Below are 21,519 nucleotides of genomic sequence, written 5' to 3' on the forward strand. Positions count from 1 at the left end.
TTTCAGAATATTATTCGGGGCGCCCTCGCAGATCTGGAGGGTGTCCTAAACATCAGCGATGACATTCTGGTGTTCGCAAAGACCGAGGTGGAGCATCTGAGAAAGCTGGGGAAGACCTTTGAGAGACTGCAATCGCTAGGCCTCACCCTTCACAGGGACAAATGCGAGTTCCTGCGCTCTCCATCGAATTCTTCGGTTTTGTCTTCAAGGAGGGGGGGGGGGTGTCGCCAGACCCGAGGAAAGTCCAAGATATAAAGAAGGCACAGCCCCCCGAGTCGGTGGCTGACGTGAGGAGCTTCCTAGGCATGGTAACCTACTGTGGGCGTTTCATCCAAAATCTCGCCTCTAGGTCTGAACCACTCAGGGCTCTGACGAAGAAGGAGTCAGCATGGCACTGGGGCCTGCTCGAGCAAGCGGCCTTTGAGGACATCAAGAGCGCCCTGACAGCTGAGGACACCATGGCGTTCTTCGACCCGGCGCTGACATCCGAGATCGTTGTGGACGCCAGTCCGTTTGGCCTAAGTGCCGTGCTGACCCAGGTGGACCGGGACGGGAGTATCCAGCCAGTGGCCTATGCCAGCAAAGCGCTCTCCGAAACTGAACAAAGATACTCACAGATCGAGCGTGAGGCGCTGGCGGTCCTCTGGGGCTGCAGACATTTTCGGCTCTATGTCTTGGGGCGTCCAGTGACAGACCACAAGCCCCTGCTTCCCATTCTGGCAGGGTTATCCTCGTAACCACCGGCCAGAATCGAGAGGTGGATGCTTGCTCTTCTCGAGTATGGGGTCACCCTGGTGTATTGGCTGGTAGCCAATAATGCGGCGGACTATCTCTCCAGACATCCGGGAGTGCGTGGGGGAGATGAGCATGACACCGGTGCGGAGGAGGCCAATGATCACGTCCGAATGTTGGTGGAGGCGGCCACGCCGAACGCAATGCCCCTGTCAGAACTGGAGGCGGCAGCTGCCGAGGACGAGTGCTTCCGGATCCTAAAGCACTCCATGCAGCAGGGCTCCAGGAAGGCTGTCCTGGAAGCTTTAGCGGGGCGGACCCAGGAGGCCAAGACAGGACTTGAGCAACTATGGAAGGTCAAGGAGGAATTGTCCTTCTCAGCATCGGGCCAGCTGCTCCGAGGTGACCGGATAGTGGTCCCCCAGTCCAAAGTAAAGGATGTGATCACCTTGGCACACGATGGACACCAGGGCGCCGCAAAGACCAAGGCCAGGCTGCGGCTGAAGGTCTGGTTCCCCGAGCTGGAGCGGAGAGTCAATGACTTTGTGGCGGCCTGTGTATGGTGCCAGGCGGCATCTCCTCTGCAGCGAGAGCCGGACATCGAAGCAATGCCCCGAGGCACGCGACCCTGGGAGGTCGTCCATGCAGACTTCAGGTCAACGTCCATAGGGACCCATTTCCTTGTAATCGTCGACGAATATTCACGGTATCCAGAGGTGGAGTTGTCGAATCGGTGGCCTTCGAACACGTGGTCATGGAAAAAGTGTTTGCGGCCCATGGTTTCCCCCACAACTTGTGCTCAGACAATGGGTCGGCGTTCCAGAGTGAGCGGTTCTCGGAACTCATGGAGAGCTGCGGGGTCCAGCATAGGAAGGTGTATCCGTTGTGGCCTAGGGCAAATGGAGATGCTGAGAGACTGATGCGGATGCTCAATAAGACCTTCAGGATCGCCCAGGGACAAGGACAGCCACTCCAACGAGCCCTATACCAGTTCCTGCGGGTGTACCGCACCACCCCACATGCATCCATGGGGGTGGCTCCGGCTGAGGCCCTGTTCAAGCGCTGCCCCAGGGGCCTACTACCCGAGGTCGGGGAGAAGGAGCCCAGGGTGATCGACAATCAACAGGTCGAGGTAGACCGGCGGGTGAGGATTGAACAGGAGAACCTGCGAAGGGGTCTCCAACCCCAGCGGCTCGAGCCAGGGGACAAAGTCCTCATCCGTAATCGACACCCCCATGGCAAGCTCTCGCTCCCCTATGAGCCGGAGCCATTGGACGTTGTGGCTGTGAAGTGTTCCATGGTGATGGCCTCTGACGGAACATCTGCCGTCACCCGGATTGTCAACTTCTTTAAGAAACTGGGTGATCCAAGAACTGAACTGCCGCAGGAGCCAGACTTAATGGAGGTACCGGAAGACGGAGGAGTTTCCTCCAGCACACCTGGGTCCCCTGTCCGGGGGACGTCGGCAGAAGGACTTCCCGTGCCGGAGGTAAGTGGGAGGAACCCCCAGAGGGCAGGGCGAGGGAAACCCGCTTACCTCAGTGAATACGTGCTGGGACAGCTGGTTGGTCAACCTGAGTGAGGGAATCCGGGTGGCTGACATTAAAGGGGTTTTGGGCAAGTGTGGCGTGAAATGTAACAGTTAATTGTTTTCGTGGTTTGCAGTGTATATTAAAAACATTTGTGTGTCCTCCCGAAAAAGGAGGAGTGTGGCGCTGCCCCGTGACGGGACGCGCACGTGGCGGCGTGACGTTGCACGACGCTGCGTGCAGTTTAAAAAAACTGGGCGACCCGGCCGCGAGAGAGCGACCGTGAAGCCCGAACTGTAAGGACGTGTGTCGAGTGTGGTCCTTACAGGGTGGGTGCTTAAGGGACTGCATGGGGGCCAGGACACACCCCCAACACTTCCCAGCTCAATTTCTTTAGCCATTCTTCTTCTAGTTTCCTCTAGGAGAGAGGGGAGGTAAAGAGCTGGGGAGGGGGAGGTAAAGAGCTGGGGAGGAGGGGGAAAAGAGAGGAGGGGGGAAAAGAGAAAAGACACACACATCTGGGCTTCCTTTCTTTATTGAATTTAGTCCCTCCAACTCAGTCTCGATATAGTAATCCATCTCTGGTAAACTATCCCAATTCAACGCCAGTTCAGGCATGCCAAGTGTCACGCATCAGGTGTAACACTAACCCATTCGTACATTATGTCCCCAGTCCTGAACCAGCTTGTGAGTCACGCAATATCCATCAGCCTGCGAGCATCACAATAAATTGACAGTGAGGAAAAGGCAGTGCCCCTTTTAAGAAACCACATAGGCAGAAGCGGGTTTGCCCCTCGTGTGGAATGGCACCCCTACGACGATCACATCGTCGCCAGTGTGGTGGGGTTGGTCGGGTCCAGAGTTGGGCCTCCCCACTGCTGCAATAAATACACAGAGACAGGGATGTACTGCTTACTGGGTCCCTGTGCCCACTACCTACGCAGCACGGGTGGCCCCTATTAACCACACCACGTGACTTTCCCCATCACGATTATTAAAAGGAACACACACCACAATCCTTTTTCATAAACAACAAATGACCATAACAGTTACACATGGAGTCAGAACGAATAAACAAATACCAAACAGAACTTTACTTTTCCTTAAACAGAACAGCTGCATCACATCGTTCTTACGTGCATATCAGGGAGTGTTGTCCACAGATTCTTTCAAATACTCTGGTGATCTGCAGCGACCTCTTACTGGGTAGCACCTCTCACCTTCCCTTTCATCCTGTTTCAGAGGCATGCCTCCCCGTTGATCCAGTGGACCATTATCATCGGTGGGCACAGGCTCCTCCACATCCGATCCTTCACTCTCAAGTCCAGGCCTTCGTGGATAAAGCTGCCGGAGGATCATACATGCTTTCTCTGCTCCGTTCTCCTGTTGAACTTCCCACTCGCTGACACAAGCTTGCATTTCTGGTCACCATGGTCCTGCCGTCAGAGGGGATGATCATAGTTCCTCTCGCGTTTACTACTTCCATCGGGTTAGGCTCATGTGGAAAGTCCATCTTTCCTTTCGGGTACCTAGTACATTCTAGTAGTGTGCCTCCCACCTCCATGTGGTGATCACGCAGTCCTCTCCTAATGCTTTCCCTTTCATCAGCTCTCCTCCTTTGCTCGAGTATCAGTCCTTCATCACTCACTCCTGGGGTGAGGCTGGAAAGATCAGGTATTAGTCCCCTTGGGCATCGCTGAAAGAGGGCCTCAGCTGGTGCCACCCTGGTCGAGCATTGGGGAGTAGTGTGGTATTTAACAAAAATGGGTACAGGGCCTGGTACTCGCACTCCCCTTGTCCACGCGCAATGCAGAATACATTGTTGAGCATCCTCATCATCCTTTCTGCTTCTCAGTTCGATCTGGGCCAAACGAGCACTATCTTCCGGTGGCAGACTCCAACCCATGGAGATACTCCGAGAACCCGCTGCTCTGAAATGGCCATTATCCGTGCACACCTCATCCAGGAGTCTGAGTTGCGACCACCTGATCGGGAATAGGAACTACGTCTTCTTGCGAGGGGGACTCCACAAACGCCACCTCTGGGTACCTCGACCACTGGTCCACTAGTACTAGGAAGTGGGTTTCCAGGCAGGTAGATCCAAAATCTATGTGAACTGTGCCCTAGGGGATATTGCTTCGGTCCATGGAATCTATGTATGGTTCTCTCTGGTGGGCAAATGCCGTCTGACATCACACACAGTAATGTATGAATTCTTCCACCTTATTGTAATTAAAAAAGCTTCCAGGCTCTTTAAGATTTCTTCATGTAAGTTTATTCAATCTTTCTTGTTACAGTTCCACATGAAAGACAAATAGGACATTAGCTAGGACAGACACCGGCTCCCATCACCCAGGCAGGCTAGCTGTAACTGCCTTCACCTAGAACTCTCACACCACAACACTGCACCGCTCAATCATCAACATTCCACGTGACATCACTAGCTGCACATCATCAGACAGGCACAACACAACACACCTCCCCCCTTTACCGAACAACAGTGCACAGACACCACACGCAGACACCACCTCCACAAGGGCTAACCACCTTCAAAACAGCCAAACAACCTACAGTCCGACGCCACCTAAACACATCTGCACCACCTTCCACCCGCCCCCAACAACTGCGGGGTCCAGGCTGCCCCCTGGAACTCCAGCGAGCCTCTAGACTGCCACTCTAGAGCACAGTAGGCCTCAAAGCCCTCCAAATGGCAACCACATCATAACACCCGAAGATCACACACGGCGAACAACATCACTGCCACTCACAGAAAATGGAACCTCGACTCTCATCACTGAGCACCTACACCCAGACCACGCTATACAATCCTACCGGGAAAGCTGGCCACACCCTCCCGGTGCTATCAACTAAAACTGGTTATCCAAACACGCCAGTAGTTCTGGTGACATCCTCACGCAAGTCGGAACATTGAATCCATAGTAGCCAAACGCAAACTACATAGGAATCCACAAACAAAACCACAAATATGTACAAAAAGTAAAATAATATCTCATCACATCGGGACACATCCATTCCAACACAACGATCCACTGCCGGGCATCCCCAGCGAAACACCTCACCAGCTTTTCCAAATGCACCCCGTCCCCAGTGACAAGAAAAGCATCCAAACCACGGCAGAGGCGCTACCATCCGCGAAACCTACAACACCCAGAACATTACAGAAGCTTCATACCTTACGGTTATGAAAGCTTTACCAGATTTAACGTAGTTCCAATAAAACAACCAAGACAATATACCACAACATCCCTTAAGAAAAGGCGCTACCTCCCTTTATAACACACAGATGTCATGGCTTAACCCGGAGATCTCGGCTCCATAACCAAACCAATATCAAAACATATAATTGGAAAAAACAATCTTATTCATCTTAGAAGAGCTGAGGCGCTACCTCGCTCTAAAACAACAGCGAAGCTGTTCAACTTTCACCAAATACATTAAAACCTATACTGGACAAATCCAATTAAAGGAAGACAATACCTCCCACAAACCAAATTTCCCTAGGTACATTAACCACACATTTTCACATGAATTACCTAGCATATCTAACCTTATCATATGCCCAATCTATCTTCACTGCGAGTGCTACCCAAACACTCTCACCGACCCTCTCCATCCAAACACAAAAGTTGCATAACACGTACAATGTAATATAGATTAGAAAAATTACATTCATTCCTGAAATATTGAACATGTTTGCATAACCTATACAATGCAATATAAATTGGAACGATTACATTCATTCCTAAAACATTGGAGATTGTGACCATAAGTTTTGCTGTAGATGAAACAGAAGAGAAATGAAACATGTGCATTTTAACTCTTGTTGTGACCATAACCATATATTGCTGTAATATAAGCAAAACACCTATACCTACATTTTCATGAGCCTCAAAGTCCATAGCCATTTAAACTCTAAGGGCCTCATTACACGGAAGGCGGTGAGCCATGGCGCTATTAGCGCCATGGCTCATGCCGGTAAAATACCGGCACCGCCTTGGCGGAAAGGGGATTTACCACCCCATTCCAAGGTTGGAGGGGCGGTAAATCCCCCTTCCGCCATTGCCCTTCCCCATTCCCATTTCTGCCCTATAGGGCTCTATGGGAATGGGGAAGGCGCTAATTACGGCACCGCAATTTTGCAGTGCCGTAATTAGCTCCGAGGTCCCTTAGCGGGTTGGTTTTTAACGCCTGCAAAAAGCAGGCGTTAAAGCACCAACCCGCTAAGGGACCTCGTAGTAAGGCGGTAATGGTTAACGGTCACCGTTACCATTAACAGTGGCCGTTAACCATTACCGCCTTCCGTGTAATGAGGCCCTAAAACAGACCCAACAGTTCATACTCCTAAATGGCACTACCTTATACGTGCCGTTTACGGCCCTATCAGTCCACGTTGCATCATGCAACTCTAATTGCTGCAAATCCTGTAACAACATTATTTCTAACACGTGCACTCACCCATCGGTGCACTCATAATCATTGCAGCTTAAGCATATGAACGTCCATGTTGCAATAATGCAACCTTGATCGCTGCAAATCCTAGAAAGAAGTTACACAATCACTTTCTAACCATTGAATTTTACACACACACATACTGTGCACATCCATCCAGATCCATGTGAGCAACATTTTCATATATACAAAACTGCCCTATTCATAGCTCGGATGACTACAAGTAACACTGTGTGCCCAAAATAATGAAACACACATGCAGAAAGTGAACAGTGTGTTCCGAAATGAAACGCATCAAGCAGTCACTGTCACCACGACGTGTCCCACGCCGTACCCTGGGAAATATATCCCTTCACCTGAAATGAGTGACACTTCTCATATGTCATCTCACAGTATGGCTCACCCACGCCGAGCTTCGACTTTGGGCAAGTTCCCTTCAAACGTTGGCCGCTACTGTACGCCTCGGACATGAGACGGAGTGGGTTATACTCTCCTGCGGAGCATCTCCAATCCAGCTTTCCGGATTCACCCACGTCATGACGTTTGCTCCGCCAAAGAAGGTTCTATACTCGAACTTCACTGCCCCGTCCATTATGCATACGTATACGCACTACAGAACACGGGCAACGCGGAGTTCCATAGCTTCGCCGACTCCTACTACTGGAGAGTGACGTCATCATTGTCAAACACGCACATGAAGACACAGGTAATCCTGCACTAGCCTGAGGACCAACGGTCGCAGCACAGGTTTAACCTTTGTAAAACCAAACACTTATGGAGCGGCTTATGTGCGGCTGCCGGGCAAACCAGTCTCACTCAACAGAACTCCCTCCTCACATCACTTCAGATAAGACTTTACGCCAATTACGCCTCTGCTCATTAAAGTCCAGCTTTTCCTGTCCCTTAACATAATGGCCCCTCTCACGGGTCCTCCAGATTATGGGTTAATGATTCCTCCCATTTCGCACGCATGAAGTAGTAGTGCTTCCTTCCAGTGTGCCAGCAAAACACCACAACTTATTTCCAAATGACAAAGAGTGACTGCATGCTTTGAGAGCCGTGTTTCTCATTACAAGTAAACGCCTTTTTCTCCGTTAGCTCTTGTGGAAAAGTAGCGACTTACAACAACACAGGGAGGCTGCTTCTCTAATACAGAGAAAAATCAAAAGTATTGCGCCCCCTCCAACTGCACAGGGGCTCTTCCCAGCTCATGGGCCTAGCTGATCCTCATGCCAAAGACCCTTCTTTCTGACCCCAACGCCAGGCACTAATAATAGCTTGCTTATACAAACTGCTATGGGCCTTACCCCTGAGCCTTTTCCTGCGCCCTGGGTGATGGGACTTACAGTTTCTGGGGGCGGTGTTGTCCTTCAGCATCTTGTCCTTCCTGCACCCCCCTGCAGCAGGGTCTTTCAGTCCTTCAGCATCCCATCCTCGTCGCCAATGTAATGAAAAGAGAAAATTCTCCGAAGACGAAGGAATGCACCATATCAAAGCGAAAATTGTAAATAGAAAGCCAAATCAGAGAGAGAACTATCAGTATGGTCAGAGTGATTTGGGCGGAAGTAAAAACACAACAAGATTGACTACAGAACCACCAAACAGAATATCGAAGGGAAATAGAAATGAAGAACAAACTCAAATGCACGAAAAAAGCATTTAGACAAAATAAAAATAACCATAAGAAATAATCAAAAAATGGGTGAACCAACGAACCCACAACAAATAAAAGAGGACCCGAAATATTGGAATTGGCTAGCTGGCTCTCTTGCTATTAAACCAAAACTGTAGCCACCCAAAAAAGTCCACACTGACCAATGGAAAATAGGAAGCTGGAACACCAGAGGTTTCCGCCACCTTTTCAATCCATCCTTAAACGAGCTAGACATAATATGCATACAAGAATCCTGGCTAAAAATAGCCCCATTTAAGGAAGGATTCACCGCGCTATGCAATCCTGCTAAAGGAAGCTCGCTTGGAAGGCCATCTGCAGGTCTTTTAACACTAATCAAAAACGGGTCAGGAATAAAGGTGATTGAATCTATGAACATTAACCCGTACATACAGGCAACAGTTATACAATTTCAGCTGGAAGCTCCAAAAGTCAATCAAACAATGTTAATACTGAATGTCTACTGGAATCCCTTAAATATCGAAGGTGAATGCTTCATAGACCAAATAATGGAATGTTTGGATGAAGAAATAGAAGCATACAAAGAACTAAATATCATCATCTGTGGCGACCTCAACGCAAATTGCTTCGTAGAAAATAAAGTAACTCAAAGTGACACAAATCAAAAAAACCATCAAAAACGCAAACGTGGGAAAGTATGGAATGAAGAAATGTAAGCAATGAGATTGCACAGATTAAATGGTAATACAAAGGGAGATATACCGCCAGCAAAGACCTGGGCAAATGGCAATGTGAGCAATACACTTGACTATATGTTTGTGTGCGAACGATTATTAGCGAAAACTCAAAGCTTCAGGATATCACCTTCAAATTAGAGCGATCATGAACCAATCATCGCTGAATTTTCACATTGGGAAACTCGAATAAAGCAAATATGGGATGCAAAAATAGAGCTAGAACATGGCCTAAACCGATTAAGGTTGAAAAAAAGTGACTTTGATACTGTACTAGAAAATCTAGAAAAGTGGCAATCTAAAGAAAAAATGTCTGTAGAATACGACACATCATTACAGATATTTAGACAAAGCTCTGGAAAATATACAAAATCAAGAGTTAAAAAATTACATGTATATGATCCAGTAGTAGTGATACAAAAGAGACTACTAAGAAAAGATTTACGTGCATTAAAAAATGGAAAGAACAAAAAGGTATGAAAGAAATGTTTCAAAAAAGAAAACAAAAATACAAAAACTGGCAGAAAGCCCATAAATCACAATTTTTACAACAAGATGCAGAAGTCATGCAGAAAGCAATGTCTAACGCAAATAGTAGGACATTATGGGACCTGCTACATGACAATCATCAGCAGCGCTCACGAAGCCAATATCTGAAAATGTTTGGATAGAGCACTTTGCAAAATTGTTCAATGAGATAGAAACATTGGAAATGGAAAATAACACTAAAGAAGAAAAAACATGTCCCTGGGAAATTCAGTTCGATAAGGAGGAGGTAAAGTCCCTAATTCTGAGAGCAAGCTCTTCAAGAGCCCCAGGGCCAGATGGCTTATCGACGCAGTGTTAAAAGAAGACCCAGAAAAATTGGCAATTTTCTGCGAAAGACTTTTCAAGAGAATTGTGAAGCAGGGTCAAATACCAAAATCATGGAAGTCGGCTATCATCGTCCCAATTTTCAAAAAAGGTAACAGGATGGACCCCAAAAATTATCGGCCAATTGCCCTACTAGATTGTGTTGGGAAAATCTTTGCCACTCTCTTGCTAAAACAACTGAAAACATGGATCAAGGATTCAAATACATATGACAAAAGACAATCAGGCTTTGTTGAAAATGTGGGGTGTAATTTAAATCTCCTGATTCTAGGATTGATAAAAAGAAGAGCCTATACAAACAAACAAAAACTGTATATAGCCAGCATTGATTTACGGCAAGCATTTGATAGCGTGAAAAGAAGCCGTCTTTAAGAAAAACTGGCCTCTAAAGGTTGCCCTACAGATCTCTTGAAAGCCATGAAAGAACTGTACACCAAAACCTCAATAAGAGTTAAATTAGATCAAGGCGGCAATCTATCCAAGGATATAAAAACAACAAAAGGCCTTAAACAAGGCTGCCCGTTAGCAGCTACTTTGTTCTGCTTTTACATCGAAGACTTGCAATACTGCCTTGAAAACAGCAGGACTTTTCCACCTAGACTAAACTGCAGACCGGTCAACCATCTGCTTTATGCTGACGACCTGATAATTTTAGATCACACACAAATTGGTCTACAAGGAGCTCTAAATCAGGTTGAAAAATATATAGAAAACAATGATCTAGAAATAAATGCAGATAAAACCGAAATATTAATATTCGGTGATAAAAGATGGAAAAAGACTAAAAATGAAGAATGGAAAGTTAACGAAACCTGGATAAAATCATGTGAGGAAATGAGATATCTGGGAATACAAGTAAGTGGAATAAAAAATGAAGAGCCCTTGAAAAGGATGCTAAAGATAAAAACAAAACAGCTAACAGCCCAAGCTAACATCATCAACAAAAGATATGGTAAATTTTCCCTTCGACCAGTGATAACATTCTACAGGCTTAAAGTAATTCCAACGTTGATATACGGAGCAGAAACTTGTATGAATATCCCAGAGAAGTTTTGGACCACTTTAGAAGGTCTCTTTGGAAAAACATTTTACCGATACCGAAAGCAACTCCAATGACGGTAATTCGACACGAACTGGGCTTAACATCGCTATATATACACATCCGCTACAATAAACTGATGTTGTATAGAAAAACAATGAGTAATCTGATGCCTCCCCAATTTGAAATATTTGGCAAATCCAATAACTACTAAGAAAATGTAGTAGAAGACTGGAAAAGAGAAAATGAACAAACTGACAGAATTTGCCCTCAAAACCCAAACATTAGCAGAAAATCCAACAGCTGTAAAAAGAGCGCTTTGGGCTGAGGATTGGTCGAACACTGAAATGGAAAGAGCTCTGTCAAAAACCCATACACTCCTGAAATCCAATTGTGGGGTGATGACTATCATACCAGACTATTTGAGAAAGTTCCCAAATTCCAAACAAAGAGATCTGTTATTACGCTTCAGATTGAATACCTTGCAAAACAAAACAACAAAGGCAAGATACACTAAAGAAAAAATATTCTCAAAGTGCAGATTGTGCAAAAGAAGTGAAGAATCATTAAATCACTAAGTGTTATTCTGCACTAAACTGAGAGACCTGCAAAATTTGTACCCAACTAGTAATATCACTGACTTATGTGGCCTAGATGCGGAGAAATGGTGGAGTATAATTTATGCTTGCCAATCTTCAAAAATAAATTTTGTAACGGTCAAATTTCTAGAAAACACCCTTAAAAGGCTAGACCATACCAATGAAGGAAACGCATCGTAAATAGTGAATTGAATGGTCAAAAGGATGCGTTGTGTTAGTTTCATGTTCATCTTTTACTGTGAATCATTAATCCAAATTTTTATCTTTATTACTTTTTTGAAAAACAAAATTTAAGTATCCTGCTCGAATGTGAACGGTTTTTTAGATTTAGTTTAGCCTATTCTGGACTTTCTAGTTTTTTTTTTCTACTTTTGACCGCTGCTTTGTACTTGTTCGATGTTGATTTTGTTATGACAGATCTCTTTGCGAAATGAAATGCTTTGCTGATTGCGAAAGGTTTGTAATAAACCAAATACACTTAATAAAAATAAAAAAATTAACAAAAATTTAATGAAAAAGGCTTCCAGGCTCTTTAAGATTTCTTCATGTAAGTTTATTCCATCTTTCTTGTTACAGTTCCACATGAAAGACAAATAGGACATTAGCTAGGACAGACACCTGCTCCCATCACGCAGGCAGGCTAGCTGTAGCTGCCTTCACCTAGAACTCTCACACCACAACACTCCACCACTCAATCATCAACATTCCATGTGACATCACTAGCTGCACATCAGACAGGCACAACACAACACTTATCTTCTATGCCGGGAAACCAGACCTTCGTTTTGAGTCAAGACTTTGTTTTATGGAGCTCCTTGGTGTTCTATGTGGGCTAACTCCAGCACGCGTGGTATGAGGCCGGAGGGGATGACCATTCTTGATCCTCTTAGGACCAGTCCGTTATCAAGGAATGTCAGTTCGGACAGCACACACCACATTTGCTCCAGAACTTTCTTTGCCTCCTGTGTGCGCCTATTTAAATTGTCGAGCACATGGTTCATCTAGCCGCTGGTTCCAGCTGATTTCAGCAGTCGTAATCATTTGTCGTTAGCAGACGCCTCTTGAATATCTTTGAGCGACATGGATATGGGGGTGGCTGCCTCTGACAGTTTGTGTAGGAACTTCTCAACCTCATGTTCTGCATAGTCTTCAACCAAAGACCTTGACTCTTGTGGATGTCGGGACAGGTAGTCTGCTGCATTGGTATTCCCTGGACGGTACACCAGATCAAGGTCACATTTCTGCAGGGCCAGCAGCCATCTTTCGATTCTCACCAGGGGCCTGGAGGATGATCCAACCATGATTGGGATGCGAGGCTTGTGGTCAGTGACCACAGTCACCAGTTTCCAATACACAGATGAAAATTCTTGCAACCCCACAGCACAGCTAGTGGTTCCCGCTCAATTTGCGAATATTGCTGTTCCGTGCTCAAGAGCCCTGCTTGCAAAGGCAGCCGGACCAGCCACTGCTGCCTCATCCAGCTGTGACAGCACTGCCCCAAGACGAAACGGGCCAGCATCCATGATTATTTCTGCTTTACCGTTCGGATTGAAGAACGCCATGGTGTCCTCTGCTGTGAGCACACTCTTAATGTCTTCAAAGGTGTTTTGCACCAAGGCAGTTCATTTCCAGTTACCCTCTTTCTTGGTGAGATTGTGAAGAGGATCAGAAAGGGTGACCAAATTAAGAATGAACCTCCCGCAGTAGGTAACCATACCCAGAAAGCTGTGCACTTGGTGTTCAAGGGTGGTCCTGCCATTTGTATATCCTTGACCTTCTCTGGGTCTGGCGATGTACCATCTTCTTAAAATATGAATCCGAAGAATTTGTTTTTTCTTTGCAGAAAATCCCATGTATCCCTGTGCAACAAGAGTCCTAGTTGCTGGATATGACCTAGCACCTTCCCTAGACTTTCCCAATATTCTTACTCAGAGTTTGAATATACCATAATATCACTGATGTTTATTGCTCCTTTTATACCTGCAAGGGCACCACGGATCGTATTCTGAAAAACATCTGCTGCGGAGGATATGCCAAAGTTAAGACGTTTATACCTGTATAGTTCTTTGTGGGTGGTGAATGTGTAACGGGAGGCTGGGTACAACACAAGCTGGCGATACCTTGACCTCAGATCTAGTTTCAAGAAGAACTTGGCCCCTTGCAGGTCTGCCAGAATATCATCAAGCATTGGGTCGATAGGTCTTCCCCCCCTTTATGGCTCTGTTGGGAAAGGCGCATATCAACACAAAAGCGGAAGGAATTTGGTTGTGTTGGTTTATTGGCAATGACGATGGGTGAAACACACAGGGTCGGTCTTTCCACCTCTTCAATGATGTCCATGTTAACTAGGGTATCTAGTTCTTCCGCGACCATCGCTCGAAGGCAAAAAGGTACTCGCCTGTGCTTCAGCGCCACAGGCTGTACTGTCAAATCAATGTGTAGGCGAACTGGATCACCTGTGAGCAGTCCTATACCTGAAAAAACAACAACAAACCTGGACAATAGGGACGGGATGTACTGTACATAGATACCAAAGGCAAAGTTCATGATATGCAGCACTTCTGATGCTGCACGCCCCAGTAGTGTGACTTTACTCACTTTAGTAATGGAGAACCTTGCTTTAATAGCAGTGTCTGCATGACGGACCGGTGCAATGAAAACACCTTTCAGCAGCAGTAGCACCTCTGCCCCAAATGTGTAAATCTGTACCCAAGTCTTTTTTCAGGGGGGTGCACCCATTAGACTGCAGTAATGTTCGATCACCATGACGCTAACCGATGCTCCGGTGTCAACTAGTGCTGGAGGGCCGAAAATGTTGATCATGCATTTTGGCGTCCAGCGTCCTGATGTTTTCATCCCTGACACACTGGATATACAATAGACGTCCTCATCGTCGGTCTCTTCTTCGGCTTGTTGTTTTGGGGTATTTGATCTGCCATCGCCACCTTCCGGTGCAAATTGCTTCGACCCCGCCAGTCTCTGCGTGTGCGTGGATGATGCTGGTGCACATCATACCCAGGCAAAGTGATTTGTTACACCATATCTCCAGCAGACATGGCCCTTAGCCGGGCAGTCGGCAGAGTGATGCTCGCTGCGCCACAGGGAACCAGGCTGCACCTCACTGAGGAGGTCCAACAAGGCCGAAACATGTCTGGGGTTGCTTGGTTTTCTGTGCAGAGGGGACCTGGCCTAGCAGTTCGGGCTGGGCTGCTACCTTCGGTGGCGGCAGCTGCTGACTGATTTGCACATGGCTGGTCCCCTTTTGCAATGGCGCAGACGGGCTAAAAAACGGTGGTGTGGAAGGTTGGCCCAGAGCAATTGCCAGTGGTTTAGATTAATTTGAAACCTTCCACCCATCACTTTTGTGTCCAGTTTGTTTCTCCTTGTGAGAGAGGGTATGCCCAGACGTGGGTCCCTTGCTCGCTGCGCCACAGGGAACCAGGCTGCACCTCACTGAGGAGGTCCAACAAGGCCGAAACATGTCTGGGGTTGCTTGGTTTTCTGTGCAGAGGGGACCTGGCCTAGCAGTTCGGGCTGGGCTGCTACCTTCGGTGGCGGCAGCTGCTGACTGATTTGCACATGGCTGGTCCCCTTTTGCAATGGCGCAGACGGGCTAAAAAACGGTGGTGTGGAAGGTTGGCCCAGAGCAATTGCCAGTGGTTTAGATTAATTTGAAACCTTCCACCCATCACTTTTGTGTCCAGGCAGAGTGATGCAGGTCATAGCCACAATTGGGACATGGCATAACTTCTGCACTGCATTACTCCTTCTTGCTCCATGGCGGCCATCGCTATGGCTTGCAAAATTGTAGTCTTCCTATGACGCAAGCATTCTCTAGCTCTACAGATCTCATAGCGGCAAACATCTCAGCTCTTAAGTCCACTAATTCGTGGGAACGCCAGAGTGAAAGGATGCGAACCAGTGTTATCCCTGGCTCCCAAAATATCTGTCACTGTAGTTTGACCGAACAACCGTTGATCAACTGTTGGCGCATTTCATGTTCCTTATCTGCCCATGCAGCACACGTTGTCGCCATCCTCCATTGTCTGCAATGGTACGCGTCAAGGGACTCGCCCTCTTTCTGTAGAGCATTACTCATTAGCAATCGCTCATAATCGAGGTTCGCCATGGGGCAAAGTATTCCTGCAGTGCCGTGTTAGACGCACCAAATGTCTCATCATTAGGTTGAAGGGTCTCGAAAATGTTGCAGACCGCAGGGACAGCTGAGTACAGCATAATTGATTTCTTAGTCTCATTGTTGTCTTTGCCGGTGGTGGAAAGAAACATATCTAGATGTTTCACCCAGGCGGATGATCTAGGGCCGAAGGCCGACGGTGCTCCCGAGATGTTGAATTTCTGTAGGGGTGTGAGGTATACAGGTGCGCAATGCATTCTGGCTGCAGCCGGGGCGGCATCAGAATGGTCCATCATTGCAGATGGTCAACTGTGCGGCGAAAGGGGCAAACTGGAACAGGCAGGATGTGGGCCTGTCAACTTCTTCATGCTGTGCACATTCAGGCCGCAGGCAGGTACGGCGCGCAGGCAGTCTGGTGGGAGCTGCAACCCTATTGCTCAACTGGGATCTTGCTTGAATGGCACCGTTGCTGTGGATTACGGTGCAGGCTGCACCTTCAGAAGGGAAAAGGGTGCACAAGCACTCCACATTATGAGCTGCCACCTTTAATCCTGCTTTGTCTTTAGTGTCTACTTACTGTATCTAGTTATAACTGTCGTATGGCCTGGGTCATTGGCCTCTGCAATGCCAGGGCTGGAGCACGTGGTCTCCTCCTTTCACCACTTGTTTTTTTCCCCCACCAGCCCGCTCAGCGCTGCGCTCTGCAGGCGACCAGAGCAGGGCTTTGCTGTAGCCTGCCTGGCCGGCAAGCCTGGATCAGAATAGGGGGGTGGGCCTTAACTCCCCACGAAGTTGGCGCTCAGCGTCAGTGCCGGCTCCAGCGGCAAGCAGCGATCGTGCTCAGAGAGGGAAAACACGCTCCACCTCCTTGAGCAGAAGCAGGTTCGCCCATCGTGTGGAATGGCACCACTACGACAATCACCTCGTCGCCAGTGTGGTGGGGCTTGCCAGGTCCAGAGTTGGGCCTTTCCACTGCTGCAATAAATACACAGACAGGGATGCACTGCTTACTGGGTCCCCATGCTGACTGCTTACGCAGCACGGGCAGCTCCTATTAACCACACCATGTGACTTTCCCCATCACGATTATTCAAGTAACACAAACAACAATGCAGCGGGCTTATGCTGGTGAGGGTACAGGCAGTGTGCTGTGTGCAACCGCAGCACAGGGCTTGACTTCTTGTTTTTGCAAACTCGTAAGGAATGTCCCAGTGATCATAAGCATCAAGCAGAGATGGTGATGATCAGAACTAGCATGTCAGCAACATGACCGATAACTGTGCCTCTCAAGCCAAAAGAAATACGTATTTGTCCAGTTTCCTCCAAGATATAGGTTTGCAAATACCTGAGGCACCCTGGCCAGCACTGCTGCAATACTCAAATGCATTGCCTACTTATCCATACCTAATAGGGACCCCCAAGCCATCTTCCGCCCTGTCCGAATGCTTGGTCTGTTCTTACAATAAGCGTTTTTTGTAGACCCACAGGGCATCTCTCACCTCCTGCGGCGCTCAGTCCACAGTCTGACGGCACTTCTCGATAAGTGTGTGTTTATAGCAAAGGCTAAATCGAGATGCTGAAAAGCACGGACCAAATTCTGCACATAAAGGGAAACAGGCACGTCACTGGCTCATATTCCCTGAGAAATGCCAAGGACATCATTCCTACCCACTCCATCGCAGCCAGTGTTCTCCTGCATCACTAGTCACCTTCCTCACCTCACCACTGCTGTGCACTGTGAAACTTTCACACCATCTTCCCTGCTCTAAAAAGGGCAGAAGGGGTCATTTGTGGCAGATCAAAAGAGTTGCCAGTGTTCCAGTCTCGCAGCAGTATTCAGCCGTTGTTTAAGGATAAATATAATATTTATTTTAGCATTTATAGCAGCGCACCAAGCCCTCGGGCATCTGGACGCTAGTTACATTGGAAGTTACAGTACGTGCAATAGCATAGTCCACAAGGTGCAAGACCACGCCAAGGGTCACACGCATGAGGGAAATTCTTGAAAACATACTCCAGTAAAGCCTCACCTAAAGATACGGGGGGCTTCTTCAGGTATCTAAGCAAACATGTGTGACAAAATAAGTATGAGTGCACATACTGGCAGAGCCTTGCCCAATGGTACGGGGCTTGCATCGGGTATGTAAGCAAACATGAATGACAAAAACGCAGTAGCCTCGAAACTTATTAAAGCATCCTAGCAGATCAACTAGCAAACCATGCACGAATTTAAGGCTATATTGCACCCAACAAGGAACATTGTTATACTGCAAGCTAGAAAATAACACCAAAGCCTGCTACTAACGGCATTATAAACACCTACAAAAAGGTATCCTAATCAGATGGTCTTGTAGACCCCTTTCTACACTGCGCAGTTATAAATGCTGCATACATTCTAGAACTGTAACCAAATCAACACATTATGCACAGGCATAACATTACTGATTTCACTCGACTGTCAGCCAAGAGAGATTTGTGCTGTGTGAATGGCTGAGGTAGAGACAATGGGAACACATACATGGGCATTTCTGCTTTATAATTCTTGATGGCATTTGAAATATACCCAATATTTAAACATAATAAACTAGCTTTATACGTATATAAAACTTAGAATAAACACAGTAAGCAAAAATAATGATTTCCCTTTCTGAATGATGTAAGCCTACAACTACCAGAATGCAAAACTGGGATAGAAATTGCTGGGTACTGTTAAGCCGTTGCTTGTATCCTAGAGTAACTTGGTTATCTTGATATCAACGGCTACCAAACTGGCATCCAAACACAATTGTTTCGCATTAACTCTGTATGTTTAGGACTGTGTGTAAAAGGAGCATTATGACATAAATTCAAAACATAATGGATCATATACAATGAACATGTTTTATTATGCATTGAAAGTGGAAGTTAGACTTGTAGAACGATAATTACCTAGCGGTAGCAAATCCTTCAGGTGTGATGCCTGACAATGGTATAACGTTCTTTTATCGACAGGTGCAATATCGATTTTGTTTTTTCACACAAGTATGACGGCACTTCTTGCTAAGTGTTTGTTTACCGAAAAACTCATTGAAATATATGGGGGAGGTTTGACAAATATATATAAGGTGTAGGATGTCGAGAATAGGTAAACAAAACAAAAAAACAATAGGGGATGGGGGCTTGGTGGCGGAAAAAAAAAACTATTTCGATGCCTTTTTTCAGTAAAACATACTCGTAAAATAACCCATCGAAAGTGAACCCGTCAATGAAACCTGACAACTAGGAGCTGTTTTTAATCCGTGAACGTCATATTTTATTTCAACCGCTGAAACGTAATGCACGCTGAAAAACAACATCTGGCTCTCCAACTGCACTTTCAAAACATACAAACAAAAGAAACTGTCGGTTAAGGGCACCTGCTTGAAGTCACTGTTGTCGTAGGCCGGCAGCCTGTTAAAATGAATGAAGGGAACCACAGTAAAAAGACCACAAACATGTAAACCAATTGTGTGAGAGTCAAGGAAGCATATATACTGAACTATACAGTTCTAAAAAAAAGGTGATTTATATTGCGATTCTGTGCTGAGAGAATACACAGATGGATCTGGGTACGGTACTGGTGCTTCAATGGGACTTTATTTCAAATACAATGATCGCAGCATTTATTACCAAACATTCAGACCTACTAAGAATACCTGTCCCAGGCAATGTTCACTCCATCCATAAATTGCTGTCCTGCTGCTGTCCATTATTTATAAAGATTTTTCGATTGAAAATGTACTGCGGTTTAACAAAGGCATTACACATGTATTTGCGAGGAAGAGGCAGTGCTACTTATCACGAGCATGCTTCTCCTTCTGATGGCTCTGGCGAGAGCTGAATTGAAGTTTTCAATTTAAATACAACTACCAAATAAAACAAATTACTAATTGTGGATTGTTCTCCATGGTGGAAATCTTTACAGGGAGAACACACAAAGCAGCTTTGAGACCTTGCATAAGCATTGTGAAACTGGTAAACCTGTTTTAAAGTAGTTTACAGACTTCGTCTATAAAACGTGGTATCACATAAATAGAGCCTAGATGACAATAAAGTATCACACATAAGACATAGACGTGTGTTGCTCATAGACACTCGGGGAATGTGTCACACACAAGCAAACTGAAAACTTGGCAGGTCTGCGCCACACACAGCTCGCTTCTCCTCTTTAGCGCCACTATCTGCGGTCTCCCGATGCTCTTATTCCTGCCCCTCGTATTTTCAAATTCCAATTGCCCCGCAAGACCCCCAACATATATTATACCTCGTCTCCACAATCGGACACAAGAGCCTGCCCCGTCACAGTTTCCACTCACTCTATCAACACTTTGCTAGCTCACTAGTCTTGTTTGTAATGCCTTCCACTGACATTACGTTCACCCCCACCCTCCCGCTCTTCTCAAACACCTTCCCTCCCACCCCCACCGAATAATTTGCTACAGTGAAAGCGGTCCCCACCTGCTCTGGTCCGTCTAAAACACAGTCCTCCGTAAACAAGCAGCAGCAACACTCGTTCCGTAGCTAGACGGCTGTCAAAGTAAACACAGAGGAAGGACTAGCGCGTTTATCATAGAGTTACAATAAATAACCAGAGGGCCAACTTTCCACTAGATGGAGTGTCTGCTCTGGACGCCATTCTCGTGGATAAACCAACCAGTGTTTATCCTATGCTGCCATCAGCATTTGGAACCAAAAATACCCCTCTTGTTTGCAACTGTGAGTTTTAGGACCTGCGGCTCGTTTTTTTTGCCATTTGTCAGTTGAGGCTTCAGCACATTAGATTTTCCTAAGCAACAGTAGCTTTATATGTACTCTGTGCTGTACAGTGAAGTACAAGCAGCAGTGGGTCATGAGGTAAAATACATTTGGCTACAAACTACTAAAACCAGGGACGATGTCGGGGCCTTTCAACTTTTTCTACTGAAAGGGGCCGCATGTTGCCAGTCAACAGTCTTGTGACACAGCAATATTGAAATTTCTCTATTTTCTTTCTAGGGCTTAAAATGTGTTTTTACTTCCCATGGGATATACCATAGCTCTCAACTCACATGCTTTTGGCGGGTGTCACCCGCCTTGTAAAGGGCTGACTCACCCGCCAAGCCTCCTGCACGCCCATTCATTCTCACCCGCCAAAAACAAAATCGGGTGATTTCACCCGCCTTTGCGACACAAATGGTTGAGAGCTATGGATATACAGAAGTGTGATCACCTCATTGCCTTCTAACACTGGTTCCTCCACATCAGCCAATTGTTGACAAAGAAGGGGCATACATTCCGACGGACCTGGGAGTGAGATTTTGTCAGGGAAATCGGGAGATGCAAATTTCCCCATAGGAATACGTTGGGGCTAGAATGATTACAGGTGGGAGAACGTGAAAAATAGCTACATTTTCCACTGAAAAGTCGGGAGTCTCCCGCCTAAATCGGGAGGGTTGGCATGTATGAAGGGGTTAGAGCTCTTCAGTGAGCATTTAGGGCCTGATTCACAGACCGTTTCTATGGAATTGCACCATTATAAAAAGCTTCTGTGAATCAGGCCTATGGGCCTCATTACACTGTAAGATGATTCAATTCAACACTACAGCTATGTCAACGCCTAGTCTGGAATACTGAATGAAAACCCTTATTGATATAACTTTATGTCCAGTTCATGAGTTCTGGATGACTACCCCTGTATAACACCCCTCTCTTAGAATCCCCCTGACCCCACTGAGCCCAGAAGTAGGTTTGTTTTGCAAATTTAAAAGATTTATTTGA

At 46.5% G+C, this 21,519-nt stretch overlaps 1 protein-coding gene across 1 annotated transcript in view; it reads right to left on the minus strand.

The window, feature by feature from the left end:
- Window positions 1–20,319, minus strand: part of NHEJ1 (non-homologous end joining factor 1) — a 1,209,243-nt gene extending 1,188,924 nt beyond the window's left edge. The window contains exon 1 of the mRNA XM_069616866.1: window positions 20,221–20,319. The gene's annotated coding sequence lies outside the window, so the exon portion shown is untranslated. The remainder of the gene's footprint in view (window positions 1–20,220) is intronic.
- Window positions 20,320–21,519: the final 1,200 nt, after the last annotated feature.

This window comes from Ambystoma mexicanum, chromosome 9 (assembly GCF_040938575.1).
Source record: "Ambystoma mexicanum isolate Mex_15411 chromosome 9, UKY_AmexF1_1, whole genome shotgun sequence".
NCBI lineage: Eukaryota > Metazoa > Chordata > Amphibia > Caudata > Ambystomatidae > Ambystoma > Ambystoma mexicanum.